The following is a 13,861-nucleotide window of genomic DNA, read 5'->3' on the forward strand; positions in this document are numbered from 1 at the left end:
CCAGATGCCTGCAGAAACTTTTTATTTTGATGTAGTCCCAGTAGTTTACTTTGTGTTATTTCCCTTGCCTCAAGAGACATATATAGAAAAGTTTTGCGACAGCTGATAATTACTGCTTTTATTGTCTTCAAGGATTTTTATGGTTTTAGGTCTTAACATTTAGGTCTTTAATCCATTTTGAGTTTACTTTTGTTTGTGGTGTAGTTAAGGAAAGCGGTCCAGTTTCATTCTTTGACATGTAGCTGTCTATGTGTTTTTATGTCAGCACCATACTGTGTTAATTACTACTGCTTTGTAGTATAACTTGAAATCTGGAATTATGATACATCTAGTTTGTTTTTTTTCTCTTTTTTTTTTAATTAAAATTTTTTTCTTTTCTTTTTTATTTTTTAAAATTTACATCCAAATTAGCATATAGTGCAACAATGATTTCAGGAGTAGATTCCTTAATGCCACTTACCCGTTTAGCCCATCCCCCCTCCCACAACCCCTCCAGTAACCCTCAGTTTGTTCTCCACGTTTATGAGTCTCTTCTGTTTTGTCTCCCTCCCTGTTTTTATATTATTTTTGTTTCCCTTCCCTATGTTCATCTGTTTTGTTTCTTAAAGACCTCATATGAGTGAAGTCATATGATTTTTATCTTTCTCTAATTTCACTTAGCATAATACTCTCCAGTTCCATCCACATAGTTGCAAATGGCAAGATTTCATTCTTTTTGATTGCCGAGTAATACTCCATTGTATATGTATATACCACATCTTCTTTATCTGTTCATCCATCGATGGACATTTGGGCTCTTTCCATACTTTGGCTATTGTTGATAGTGCTGCTGTCAACATGGGGGTGCATGTGTCCCTTTGAAACAGCACACCTGTGTCCTGTGGATAAATGCCTAGTAGTGTAATTGCTGAGTCATAGGGTAGTTCTATTTTTAGTTTTTTGAGGAACCTCCATACTGTTTTCCAGAGTGGCTGCACCAGCTTGCATTCCCACTTAATTAAAAAAATTTTAATGTTTATTTATTTATTTTGAGAGAGTGTGTGGGAACTGGGGGCAGGGGCAGAGAGAGAGAGAGAGAGAGAGAATGAATGAATGAATTCCAAGCAGGCTCTGTGTGCCATTGTAGAGGCCAATGTGGGGCTCTAAGTCAGGAACTGTGAGATCCATGACCTGAGCTGAAATCAAGAGTTAGATGCTTTCACCTCTTTGGTTAAGTTTATTCCTAGATATTGCATTGTTTTTGGTGCAAATGGAAGTGGATTTGTTGTCTTTTTTTTAAAAAATGTTTTATTTATTTCTGAGAGAGCCCAAGTAGGGGAGGGGCTGAGAGAGAGACAGGGACAGAGGATCTGAAGCAGGTTCTGTGCTGACAGCATCGAGCCTGATATGGGGCTCAAACTCACAAACCACGAGATCATGACCTGAGCCAAAATCAGACTTTCAACTGACTGAGCCACCCGGGTGCCCCTGGATTCCTCTTCTTAATTTCACTTTCTGCTGCTTCATTAGTATTATATAGGAATGCAACAGTTTTCTCTACATTGGTTTTGTATTTTGTGACTTGACTAAAATCACTTATTAGTTCTAGTAATTTTTTGATGAAGTCCTTTGGTTTTTTATATATAGTATCATGTCATCTGCATATAGTGAAACTTTTATTTTTTTACCAATTTGACTGCCCTTCCTTCCTTCCTTCCTTCGTTCCTTCGTTCCTTCCTTCCTTCCTTTTTTTAAATTTTTTCTTTATTCTTGAGAGAGAGAGAGGGTGTGAGCAGGGGAGGAGCATAGAGAGAGGGAGACACAGAATTGGAAGCAGTTTCCAGGCTCTGAGCTGTCAGCACAGAGCCTGATGTGGGGCTCAAACTTACAAACTGCGAGATCATGACGTGAGCCGAAGTCGGACACTCAACCGACTGAGCCACCCAGGCGCCCAGACTGCCTTTTCTTTCTTTCTTTCTTTTTTTTTTTTCAACGTTTATTTATTTTTGGGACAGAGAGAGACAGAGCATGAACGGGGGAGGGGCAGAGAGAGAGGGAGACACAGAATCGGAAACAGGCTCCAGGCTCTGAGCCATCAGCCCAGAGCCCAACGCGGGGCTCGAACTCACGGACCGCGAGATCGTGACCTGGCTGAAGTCGGACGCTTAACCGACTGCGCCACCCAGGCGCCCCATTTCTAAAAAAAATTTTTTAATGTTTATTTTTGAGAGAGAGAGAGACCAAGTGTGAGTGGGGAAGAGGCAGAGAGAGAGAGGGAGACACAGAATCTAAGCAGGCTTCATTCAGTATTTGAGCTGTCAGCTCAGAGCCTGATGCAGGGCTTGAACCCATGAACCTGAGATCATGACCCGAGCCAAAGTTGAACGCTTAACCAACTGAGCCACCCAGGTGCCCCAGCGGCCTTTTGTTTCTTTATTTTACTTAATTGCTGTGGCTAAGACTAGGACTTCTAGCACCAAGTTGAATAAAAGTGGTGAGAGTGGACCTCCTTGTCTTGTTCATCACCTAGGGGGAAAAGCTTTCAATTTTCCACCAATGAGTATGATATTGGCTATGGGTTTTTCATATAAGGCCTTTATTATGAGATATGTTCCCCCTAGATGTACTTTGCTGTGAGTTTTTGTCATGAATAGATGTTGTACTTTGTGAAATATTCTTTCTGCATCTTTTGAAATGATCATAATGGTTTTCATCCTTTGTCTTACTGATGTGATGTATCATGTTGATTGGTTTGCAAATATTGAGCCACCTTTACATCCTGGGAATAAATTCCCACGTGACCATGGTTTATGTTTGTTTTCAATATATCATCTGATTCTGTTTGTTAATACTTTGTTGAGGACTTTTGCAACTGTATTCATGAGACAGATTGGCCTGTAGTTCTTTTTTCTGTGGTATCTTTATCTGGTTTTAGTATCAGGGTGGTAATTGACTTCATAGAATGAATTTGGAAGTTTTCCTTTCTCTTATATTTTTTGGAATAGTTTGAAAAGAATTAGCATTAAGTCTTTAAACATTTGGTAGAATTAGCCAGTGAAGCTATCTGGTCCTGAATTTTAGTTTTTTGGGAGTATTTTGATTACTGATTGACTTTCATTGCAGTTAACTGGGCTTTTAAAATTTTCTGTTTCTTTCTGCTTTAGTTTTGGTAGGTTACACGTTTCTAGGAATTTATCCATTTCTTATAAGTTGTCCCATTTGTTGTCAAGTAAGTTTTCATAATATTCTGATACAGTTGTTTGTATTTTTGTGGTGTTGATTGTTATTTATCCCCTTTAATCAGTTTTGCTTATTTGGGTCATTTTTTAATTTTTTTATTTTTTAAATGAGTCTTGCTAGAGGTTTATGAGTTTTGTTGATCTTTTCAAAGAATCAGGTCTTGGCTTCATTGGTCTGTTCTTTTTTTTTTTTTTGAGTTTCTTTGTCATTTATTTTCTGCTCTATTCTTTCTTATTTCCTTCCTTTTGCTAGGTTGGGTTTTATATGTTGTTCTTTTTCTAGCTCCTCTAGGTGTAAAAGTTAGATTGTTTGAGATTTTTCTTCTTGAGGTAGACCCGTGTTCCTATAAACTTCCCTCTTAGAACTGCTTTTGGTATACATTCCAGATTTTGGACCACGCTGTTATACTGGATATTTGAATTATTTTGAAAACCTGATTCGGGTGGGGATCAGGTGAATGTTCAACTTAGAGCTCTCAGCCAACAAAATTATAAGTCAAGTCTGTGCTTAAAGATATTTTATGGGGCGCCTGGGTGGCTCAGTTGGTTGAGTGTCCAACTTTGGCTCAGGTCATGATCTCACCGGTTTGCGAATTCGAGCCCCGCATCGGGCTCTGTGCTGATAGCTCAGAGCCTGGAGCTTGCTTCAGATTCTGTGTCTCCCTTTCTCTTTCTCTGCCCCTCCCCTGCTCGTGCTCTGTCTCTAAGAAGTAATAAATAATGTTAAAAAATAAAAAAAGATATATTAAAACATACAATGATGCGTGAGGTTGGCTTCTTAGAAACTTCTTGGAATTTCTTGAAGTTGTGCTCTGGAAAATGAAAAAGAAATTCAAGAAGCAGGAGATGACCTTTAGTGAAGAATGGACCCCGTCTAAGATGGGAAAAATGATCTTAGGATGACAACTACATAGGAAGACAAGGAAGCAACTAGTCTGATATAAAGTGGAAAATAATAAGATGCTGAGAAAACTATCTTTAAGGAGGTAATTGATTATTTTAAGAAATAACATGGTTAAGGCATGCCTGGGTGTTTCCATTGGTTAACTGTCCAACTCTTGATGTTGGCTCAGGTCAAGATCTCATGATTCAGGAGATTGAGCCCGAAGTTGGGCTCTGTGCTGACAGCATGGAGCCTGATTGGGATTCTCTTTCTCTTTCTCTGTCTCTCTGCCCTGCCCCTGCTTGCACTTCTCTCAAAATAAGAAATAACTTGGATAATTCATTGTTAGGTGAAGGTCATGCAAATGACTTAACATTTGAAAATAAACAGTATAGTTCATCATTACCATAACATACTTAAAAAAAAAAGATATATTATCATTTCAGTAGATATTTTAAGGAAACGCAATTAACACTGGAAGTTAAAGTTTGTATAGGAAAATTATGGTTCCACTATAAATCAGTAATTTTTTTTCTTTTTAAGTTTATTTCTTTTTGAGAGAATGAGAGCATCTGCACACCAGTGGAGAACCATAAGCAGGCTGCACACTCACAGGGCTCTATCTCACAAACCATGAGATCATCACCTAAGTTGAAACCAAGAGTCAGGGGCGCCTGGGTGGCGCAGTCGGTTAAGCGTCCGACTTCAGCCAGGTCACGATCTCACGGTCCGTGAGTTCGAGCCCCGCGTCAGGCTCTGGGCTGATGGCTCGGAGCCTGGAGCCTGTTTCCGATTCTGTGTCTCCCTCTCTCTCTGCCCCTCCCCCATTCATGCTCTGTCTCTGTCCCAAAAAATAAATAAACGTTGAAAAAAAAAAAAAAAAAAAAAAAGAAACCAAGAGTCAGTCACTTAATGGACTGAGCCACTCAGACTCCCCTAAATCAGTATATTTTTTGGTAGAATTTTGAGCAGTCTGGAAGGATAGAGGAAAACGGAATCTGTTCATCTGGATCAGGTGAGCAAATTTAGTAATATAGAAGTACATTTCCTCCGCTAAGGGATCAGTCACATTAGTTGACTCTGCAAGGATGAATCACATAGGTATACTTTTGTAAGCTAATTGATTTTTTTTGTTTGTTTTTAGAATTGATATAAATGAATATCTAAAAGTCTAAATACAGTTTTAGAACAGAAATTAGCAATATAAAGTAAAAGTGTAGCAGACACAAGTTGAGAGTTTTAGGAAGCTAATTTCCTTATCTTTCATCACACTGAGTCTTTAGCTACTGCTAAATCATGAAGTTGAGGACAAAATGTTTAATTTAGGATTACTGAAATAACCACCAAAACGGAACACAAATGTAAAAGTAATCACTTGTAGGGATGTGACACTGGGTATGGTGTAAGACTTGTTTTTCGTTTCCTTTTGTACAGTTTGAGATTTTTCATGTTTATGTATTCATTCTGTAGCTAATGTATAAGTGAAAAGTTAATATTTACAATGCATGAAATTGTGGCATTTAATAATACATTTTTTCCCCTTGTAGTAGACTTAAAGATTTTCTGCTAATATTGGTCCATTAATCCATTGGTGTGAACAGAGGGAAATTACCATTATTAAACAGTCTTTATGCAGAGCACTTGATAGGGTTTATATCTTTTAAATCTTGCAACCTTTTATAAGAAGGTTTTTTCCATTTTACAGATACACTAATTGAGTGCTTAGGGAGTTTATGTAACTCCTTCCCCAAGATCACCTTGGTTTTAAGGGAGTGGTAGAGATTTGAACCCAAGTTTATCTGGCTTAAAAGTCTTCATGTTTTTTTCCTACTGTATGCAGTATGATTTTTGAAATTTGGCCTTCACTTGATTATCATATATTTATGCTTTTGTTTGGTCAAAAAATGCTGATGATGTGAAGGTACTGTGCTTATTAGTTAGCTACTGTGGGTGGTACCAAGAGAAAGGATAAACATGGCATTCCTGCTTTCTTAGCCCACCCAGAGTTTTGTTGGAGATGTGTATCTACAAGTTACCTATGTAAAGGGAAGATCAATAAAATTGCTATCTGTAGCCAGACTGATTAGGAAAAAAGAACACACAAATTACCAGTATCAGAAATGATAAATGATATTACTTACAGACATTCAAAGTTTAATAAAGGAACAATTTTGTGACAGTAAATTAGATGAAATGGACAAGTTTTTTGAATGACACAAAGCTACCATACTCACTTAAGAAATAAGTAACTGCCTGCCCCCATACTTGTGAACTTGTAGGGAAAAAGTCTACAGTAATGACTCTAGGTCCAGATCCGTTCACTGATGAATTGTCAAAACATTCAGGAAGAAGTAATGCCCATCTTATACAAATGCTTTCATAAAATTATCTCATTCCATGAGACCAGCATTACCCTGAAACTAAAACCAGCAAAAGACATTACAAGGAAATGGCAGAGTAATATCTCTCATGAACATATGTAAAGATTATAAATTCAGTTTTAGCACATACAATCCAGGAATGTATTTAAAGGACCGTATATCCTGATCAAGTGGGATTTACCCCAGGCTTGCAAGGTTGATGATCCATTTGAAAATAATCAGTGTTGTTCACCATTACCGTAATAGACTTAAAAAGTGTGTGTGTGGGGGGGGCGGGGGGGGGGCATATTAACATTTCAATAGATATTTTCACAACTTGACATACTCAGTTGACAAATTTCTGGTAAAAATTCTTAAGCACATTAGGAATAGAAGGAAACTTTCATAGTCTGATAAAGAGCAGCTATGAAAACCTGTACAAGCAACATATTAATCATGAAAGAGTGCTTTTTTCCAATGATTAGAAATGATGAAGAATGTCTTCTTTTGTCTTGTCTATTTAATATCATATTGGAGGTCTCAGCCAGTGGTGTAAGGCATGAAATAGAAAATGTATCCAGATTGGAAAGGGAAAAGTAAAATTGGCTTTATTCATAGACAGGAAAATCCTAAGGAATCTACAAAAAACCTATTAGAACTGTGTTAGTTTAGCGAGTTTGTGGCATACAGTAATATCAGTAGACTGTATATTTATATATATGGTAGTAACAACTGGAAATTGAAATAAAAAGTACCATTTAGAATAGCATCCAAACAACTCAAACATTTAAATATGAAGCTGACAAAAGTTGCCTAAGACTTTTTTACTAAAAACTGGAAAACCTTGTTGAGAGCACTTTTAAAAGACCTAAATAAATGGAGGGGTAGACTGTTGTTATACATCCAAAAACTCTTTTGGTAAGATAGACTTTTCCACAAATTAATATTTAAATTTGATGCTATTCCAGTCAAAATCCCAGCAGGCTTTTCTTGTTAGAAATTTGCAACTTGTTTATAAAATTTATATGGAAAAGTAAAGTATTTAGAATAGTCATTTGATAAACAATTTTGATAAAGGCAGACATAGTTGGTAGACTTAGACTATCTGATTTTAAGACTTACTGTAAAGCTGAAAAGTAATTTGGGTAAAAAAAGACATAAGGATCAGTGGAACAGAAGAGAGAATTCAAAAGTTGTTACACAAAAATACAAGACCAGTGAGTTTTTGACACAATTCCGAGTCCTTTTAATGAGGAAATAATGATCTTCCCAACAGGTGGATCTGGAGCAATTAATTGGATAGCTAGAAACAGCCCTTCCCTGCCTCCAAAAATAAAAAGAGAACCTCAATCATAACTTTACATTATAGATAAAAATTAGCTCAAGATCTAAAAGTTAATGTCTTAAATATAAGTGCTTTAAGCTATACAATGTCTAAAAGAAAATAAAGGGAAAAAATCCTTTGTGACCTGTGGCTCATAAAGATGTTTAGAATAGGACATCAAAACCAAAATTGTAAATGTCAAAAAGTGTAATGAAATTGAAAAAACTTGCTCTTCAGAAGGTCTCTTCAATAAAAGAGAAGCCATAAACTAAGAGAAATACTATAAAAAACATGCAGCCAACATAGGACATGTATCTATAATAAAGAATTCTTAAAAAACTCAGTAAGAAGGCAGTCAGCAGAATTTAAAAAATAGAAAATTGAAACACTTAACAGCAGATATATAGACACTAGATCAAGCACGTGAAAAGATGGTTGTCATCAGTCATCATTAGGAAAATGCTTATTAAAACCATAAGGTAGCCCTCCTCCCTGATCAACAGATAGCTACATCTTCTGGTGTTGTGACAGCTGTGTCCCCAAGACAGGATGGGAAAAGTCAGTGTAAACAGGTATCAGAGGGCCTCCTTTCAAGGGCAACCTGGGCTATACTGAGGACCAGATTGTTTTCTGCAACTTTAACCCTCACACCCACTCTTCCACCTTTGATGCTACGCGTAACATTGCCATGATTGACCGCTTTGCCAGACTCATTTCCTGTTACGAGAATAAATTTGGCTACGGTAACTGAGTGGTAGACGTTATGGTCTGCATGGCTTCTAAGGAGTAAGAGCCTCCTGGACCAATAGCTCCAGCAAGATCTAGAAAAGAGAGTTGGAGAATCCTTGCCCCAACTCATCCCCCAAGATGCTGAGAATCTCCCGATGTCTGTACAATTTCCACCTCTGATCCCCCAAAGAAGAGGAGGGGCTTAGGGAATCCCTACCATGTTATATACTGTGTTATATATATTTTTTTTTTTTTAATTTTTTTTTTTTCAACGTTTATTTATTTTTGGGACAGAGAGAGACAAAGCATGAACGGGCGAGGGGCAGAGAGAGAGGGAGACACAGAATCGGAAACAGGCTCCAGGCTCTGAGCCGTCAGCCCAGAGCCTGACGCGGGGCTCGAACTCACGGACCGTGAGATCGTGACCTGGTTGAAGTCGGACGCTTAACCGACTGCGCCACCCAGGCGCCCCATATATATTAAAGCCTATTGTACCCAGCCAGAAAAAAAACCTACAAGGAGATCCTACCATATACCACTAACTGGCTAATGTTACAAAGAGTGACCATCCCAAATGTTGATGAAAACATAAGCCTTTGGAACTCTTGTGCATAACTGGTGGGAATGTAAAATGGTACAGTCACTTTGGAAAACAGTTTGCTAGTTTCTTAGAATGTTAAAAAAAGGTCTGTCAAACAATGGAGTCATTTCATTTGTATGTATTTACTCAACAGAAGTGAAAGTGTATGTCACATGAAGTCTTGTACATAGGTATTCATAACTGCTTTATCTGTAATAGCAAGAACATTGAAAACAACCTAGGTGTTCATCAACAGGTTAATGGATAAAGACATTGGTATAGATAGAAACAATGGAATCTTACTCAGCAATAAGATGAAAAACTATTGATACACACTCAGGAACAAGATCAATCTTAGAATAATTACACTGAATGATAAGCACTTGGCTTCAATCTCACCCCCTAAAGTTAACATTTTTATTCCATCTGTGTAAAAAAGAAATAGAAACTAATACATAGATTAGTGGTTGCCTGGACAATGGTTAGGATGGATGTTGGACTCAGAGGGAAAGATGGAGGGATTACAAAGACGTTACCCAATTACAGTTACAAGGAATTCTTGGAGGTGTGATGGTTGCCTTCACTATCTTCATTGTAGTGATGGTTTCACAGGAGTATATGTATGTCACAGTTCATCATGTTGTATATGTGGTACTAAATTTATCAATAAAACTGTAAAAAAAAATAGGTTTACTTATATAGGAGTATTGAAGGCTGTTGAATACTGAAAAATTGAATTTATTGTACAATCTATGTTAAAGTTTTATATACCTTTACGAATGTACCGTGTTATTTAAAATGATGTAGAATATTTCAAAACACATTAACAACATGAAAGAAATTTTATATCAGGAAATGCTGTAAAGCTGATGAAAATTCAACATCCATTAAAAAAATATATATATTTTTTAAAGTTTATTTATTTTGGGGCACCTGGGTGGCGCAGTCGGTTAAGCGGCCGACTTCAGCCAGGTCACGATCACGCGGTCCGTGGGTTCGAGCCCCGCGTCGGGCTCTGGGCTGATGGCTCAGAGCCTGGAGCCTGTTTCCGATTCTGTGTCTCCCTCTCTCTCTGCCCCTCCCCAGTTCGTGCTCTGTCTCTCTCTGTCCCAAAAATAAACGTTGGAAAAAAAAAAAATTAAAGTTTGTTTATTTTGAGAGAGCGTGCACACATGCAAACAGGGGACAGGCAGATAGAGTGTGGAAGAGAGAGAGAATCCCAAGCAGGCTCCATACTGTCTGTGCAGAGCCTGTCATGGGGCTCCCATCTCACAAACCGTGAGATCATGACTTGAGCCGAGATCAAGAGTTGGACACTCAACTGACTGAGCCACCCAGGCACACCTCTGTTTTTATTTATTTTTATGGTGATAGAATGCACTCAACATAAACTTTACCATCTTAACCAGTTTTATTTATTTATTTATTTTTTTAATTAATTTTTTTTTTTCCAACGTTTATTTATTTTTGGGACAGAGAGAGACAGAGCATGAACGGGGGAGGAGCAGAGAGAGAGGGAGACACAGAATCGGAAACAGGCTCCAGGCTCTGAGCCATCAGCCCAGAGCCTGATGCGGGGCTCGAACCCACGGACCGCGAGATCGTGACCTGGCTGAAGTCGGACGCTTAACCGACTGCGCCACCCAGGCGCCCCTTAACCAGTTTTAAATGCACAGTTCAGTGGTACTACATATGCTCACACTGTTGTGTAACAAGCATTATCACTGTAACTTTACTTATGTTTTGAAGCTGAAACTGAACCCTTTAAAAGAATAATTCCCCATTTCCCTCTTCCCCCAACCCCTGGCAAACACCATTTTACTTTTTGTCTTTATGATATTTGGCTACTTTTAGTACTTAATCTAAGTGTAATCATTCAATATTTGTCTTTTTGTGACTGGAACACTGGACATTTGAATCTAATAATGTGGTAACTCTGGAATCAGATTCTCCTCCTTTCCCAGGGTTTGTTTATTTTGTTACTGCTTTTGTTTTGATTGTTGTAGGTAGTCTGTGCTAATGATCATCTTGAAGTATATGTAAACTTGTGTTTTCAGATCTTCTCTGAGCCTTTTTGTTGGCATGCATAGTCACTATCTAAGTTTTCTTGTATTTGCAGTTGATTTTGAATGTCCTTGTCTTTAATATCTGGCTCTTCAAAGGGGAAAAAGTGAAAATTGATGGGGGTGAAGGGTGCTGGTTCCTTGGAAGTCACTTAAGACAGAAGAGGAAGGGCTTGCAGTATTGCGGGGAGGTGCAACAATAGTGGCTGCCTACCTACCTCTTTGCACCTCTGATCAGAAGCAATCAGTGGTCAGAGCATAGACCCCTGATGGAGGATAGGACTCTCTTTGCCCACTCTGGCTCCCTCGAGCTTTGTGCAGGCTACTTCAGGAACACACGTGCCGCTGCCTGCTAAGTGACTAGACATGAATGAAGAGAGAATGAAGATGGGGAATGGGCAGTTGCTACTGTGCTAAGAACTGAAATTGACCACAGTTAAGGACCATTTACTGTCCTAAGTCTTGCCTCGGAAGTTGCAAGCCTCCAATAGACTCTAGGATTCCAGAATAGTTACATTAGGCAGATTTTGCCTGTGCAGTTGTTTATAAATGGGCAGATTTCCTGGTGCTACCTGTTCTTTCATCTTCCCAGAATCCTCTCAACATCCATTCTTTATTTTATTTTTTTTAATGTTTATTTTTGAGAGAGAGTGAGCGAGATTGTGAGCGGAGGAGGGGCAGAGAGAGAGAGACAGAGACAGAATCTGAAGCAGGCTCCAGGCTCTGAGGTGTTAGCACAGAGCCCAAAGCGGGTCTCGAACTCAGGAAACGTGAGATCATGACATGAGCCAAAGTTGGACGCTTAACCAACTGAGCCACCCAGGCACCCCTTAACATCCATTCTTGATTTTCAGGGGTGGGTAGCAAGTGAAACAATATTATAAAGATGTCACTTCTCATTTTTATTTGTAATTTCATTACAATCTAATCAAAATCTTGACAGAGTTTTTTATGTGAAACTTGAAAAGCCAGTTCTAAAATTTATATGGAAATGCAAAGGACCTAGAGATAGCCAGGGTAAAGCCAGGGTAATCTTGAACAATGACAAGGTGGCAAAGTTTGCTGTATTGGATATCAAAACTTATAAAATGACCACATGTAGTACAGGGTGATGCTGGCTTGAGTATAAAGTAAATAGGTCAGTAGAACAGAATGGAGAGGATACAGTGGATTCAGATATATATATGGACACTTAATTTGGAGGAAATGGCAGAGGAATATGGAAAGGATGATCTTTTAAAACTGTAGTAGCCTCATTGAATATCCACATGGGAAAAAGCCAAAACTTCATTTATTTACTCATTATACATAGAAATAATGTCTGTGAGATTATAGACCTAATTGTGAAAAGCTAAATAATCCAACTCTTGTAATATACAAGAATATATGTATGATCTCACATTAGGAAAAGATTTCAGTATAATAGAAGAAAATAATCATTAAAGATTAATACACTTTATTAGTTAAAAATGAGAAATTCATGTCTTTAGGACGTTAAGCAAGTGAAAATGTATGGTACAGTGAGAGAACAGATATTTGCAATATCTGACTAAGGACCTATGTCCAGAAAATGTAGAGATGTCTGTATATTAAGGAGAGTTAAACAGTCCCATAAAAAATAGTCAAGGGGTGCCTGGGTGGCTCAGTTGGTTGAGCGTCCAACTTCGGCTCAGGTCATGATCTCTCAGCTCGTGAGTTCGAGCCCTGCATTGGGCTCTGTGCTAACAGCTCAGAGCCTGGAGCCTGCTTTGGATTCTGTGTGTCGCTCTCTTTCTGCTCCTAATGTCTCTCTCAAAAATAGACATTAAAAAAACTTTTTTTTTTTTTAAGTAGTCAAGAGTTTTAGAGGTACTTCATAAAAAAGGATGTTGAACATCTCATTCTTGGTCAGAGAAATACAAAACAAATCCACAGCAAGATTCCATGGCATGCCTGCCAGAATAGTTAAAATTAAAATTTTATGATGGAAATGTTAATTGGTATAACCACTTGGGAAAATAGTTTGGCAGTATTTTCTAAAGTTGATGATTCACATGCCCTAGATTTAATTGTTTGCAAAGTAATCAGCAGAAGTACTTTTTTTAGGATTGTTTGTGGTACCATGATTCATAGAAGCTAAAACATGAAAACAACCCCAGATATTTTAATAACATTAGAATGGATAATAGTATGAATAATCAGAGTAGTACATGACAGTAAAAATAATTACATAGGTAGCTGGAACAGCATGGTTGCATTTTACAAATAATATGTTGGGCGAAGAGGAAGTGTAGGCAGAGTAATACATCTCTGTGGTCACATTTATATAACTTTCAAAATCGGGCAAAATGAAGCTGTGATATTTAGGGGTGTGTTATTTGGCTTGAGAAAGGAAAGTGGAGAGGAGGCTATCATGTAAGTGATTCTCTTATGGAAAGGAATTGTGACTGAGAAAGGTCATGCAAGAGCTCCTGGGGTTGTTGGCAGTATTTCATTTCTTGACCTGTATAGTGTTAACACAGGTATATATTTGTTAATATGTTTTAAGTTGTATATACCTTGTTTTTGCACTTAATTGGGTATTACATTTCACAATAAAAAGGTTTAAAACACATACAAAAATGGAGGGAGAGGAATATAGTATGCTGATTACTAGCATAGCAGTTTTCTAGGACTTCTGTATCTAAAACTGTTCATTTATGGCGCAACTGCTATGGTCCCTGCT

General features: G+C 37.9%; 1 protein-coding gene across 12 annotated transcripts in view; it reads left to right on the forward strand.

The window, feature by feature from the left end:
• MGA (MAX dimerization protein MGA) overlaps positions 1-13,861 on the forward strand; it is a 172,350-nt gene that overhangs the window by 121,500 nt on the left and 36,989 nt on the right. The gene's annotated exons all lie outside the window — the stretch shown is intronic.

The sequence above is a fragment of the Puma concolor genome, chromosome B3 (assembly GCF_028749965.1).
Source record: "Puma concolor isolate L17-30 chromosome B3, mPumCon1.1.hap2, whole genome shotgun sequence".
Classification (NCBI taxonomy): domain Eukaryota; kingdom Metazoa; phylum Chordata; class Mammalia; order Carnivora; family Felidae; genus Puma; species Puma concolor.